General features: G+C 35.6%; 1 non-coding gene across 1 annotated transcript; it reads right to left on the bottom strand.

Annotated features, from left to right (window-relative positions):
• Positions 1-1,453: 1,453 nt before the first annotated feature.
• On the bottom strand, positions 1,454-1,560 carry LOC130983708 (small nucleolar RNA R71). Its single transcript, XR_009087686.1, has one exon. It is a non-coding gene; the product is annotated as a small nucleolar RNA R71 (small nucleolar RNA).
• Between the last annotated feature and the right edge of the window lie 384 nt (positions 1,561-1,944).

The raw sequence follows: 1,944 nt of genomic DNA, 5'->3' as shown, positions 1-1,944 counted from the left end.
AGAGATTCTGAAATGAAATTGGGACTTACCGGTGAAATCGATCCGACAAAAATGTAGAGCTCGACGTGCTGGACCCGTGGCCGCAAACGGTGCGGCGATCAGAGCTCAAATTGGGAAGTTATGCCGGAAAGAAGATTTGATGAGGGTTATCGAAGTTCTCTTCCTCCCCAATGCTGTTCAGCATTTTTTATGCTGAATGGGGATGAAGATGATTCTGTCCCTTTTATGTTATGGGTCCGGTTGGACCCACGGGCCTGGTTTTAGACCTGGTTCAACCGGTTCGGTCTATCCGGTCCAATTTTGGGCCAAATTTTTCGAAATTGGTATCAAAATTTTTGTTTTGAAGAGCTCTATCCTATTTTGATATTATTTTTATATTTTTAATTTATCTAATTAAAATTTGATTTATTTACTAATTATTTACTGATTTTAGCGGGGTTTACACTTTTTTGTATGTTATAATTTTTTACTATTATTACTATTTACGATTAATTTTTTGTTTAATTTACTTTACCTAATGGGATCAATAAATCATATTATAAAAAGATAATAAAAAAACAATACACAAAAATCACAATTATAAAAGTGTATAATGTCAAACAAATAGTTAACAAAAAATAATAAATAATAGAAAAAGAGAGTTCATATAAATAAAAATAATAACAATTCCATAAATAATACAATAACATACCTCAAGAATAAAGTTGGTAAAAAGTAAATAAAGACTTCGTGAACAAAGACATATAATTGTGTAATACTACTAATTTTTTTAAATAATTATCTCAATAATATGTATAAGACATCCTGATCAAAATACGTTGTTAGGACCAAACTCAATAACAAAAAAACATAATTCTTATGAACATAGAGCTCCCATTCTTCTTTCTTTCTTTGCTTTCTCTTCTTGTTTATAACCAGGAACCGGGATATAGAACCTCTCTTAAATCCTGATGCTGAACCTGAGAGGACTCTAAGGAAGCGTTTATAACATGCTAAAGCACAACACTCCGGAAGAAACTTTATAGAGATTTTCGAATAAGAAGCTGAAAGCATGGCATCAGAGCCTAATAATGAAAAAGATGCAAGAAAGGTTCCTGGTGACTACACCATACCAACTTCTGATTTCTATGGAAGAAGTATCTCCATACCTACCATTAGAGCAAACAACTTTGAACTTGAACCTTAATTAGTCTCTCTTATGCAACAGAATTGCAAATTCTATGGACTTCCACTGGAAGATCTACATCAGTTTCTATCTGAATTCCTGCAAGTCTGTGACTCTATTAAGACCAATGGAGTGGATCCTGAGGTCTACAGACTTATGCTCTTTTCCTTTGCGGTTAGAGATATAGCTAGGATATGGTTGGACTCTCAACCTAAAGAAAGCCTAGACTCCTGGAAAAAATTGGTCAATGCTTTCTTAGCCAAGTTCTTTCCTCCTCTGAAGATGAGGAGAATTAGAGTGGAAGTTCAAACTTTCAGACAAAAAGAAAGTGAATCCCTCTATGAAGCCTGGGAAAGATACAAGCAACTGATCAGGAGATGTCCTCCTGACATACTCTCAGAATGGTCTATCCTAGCTATCTTCTATGATGGTTTGTTTGAGATATCCAAAATATCATTGGATAGCTTTGCAGGTAGATCACTCCACTTGAAGAAAACGCCTATAGAAGCAAGAGAACTCATTGAGATGGTTGCGAACAACCAATTCATGTACACTTCTGAGAGAAACCCTATGAATAATGGGGTAGCTCAGAAGAAAGGAGTTCTTGAAGCAGACACTATGAATGCCATATTGGCTCAGAATAAGATCTTGACCCAACAGGTCAATATGATCTCTCAGCATTTGACTGGAATGCAAGTTGCAGCTGGCAACACCCAAGAAGCTTCCTCTGAAGTAGATGCTTATGATCCTAACCAACCCATGATGGAGGAGGTGAATTA

This window comes from Arachis stenosperma, chromosome 5 (assembly GCF_014773155.1).
Source record: "Arachis stenosperma cultivar V10309 chromosome 5, arast.V10309.gnm1.PFL2, whole genome shotgun sequence".
Taxonomy (NCBI): Eukaryota; Viridiplantae; Streptophyta; class Magnoliopsida; order Fabales; family Fabaceae; genus Arachis; species Arachis stenosperma.
This window is presented reverse-complemented; position numbering and strand designations above follow the sequence as displayed.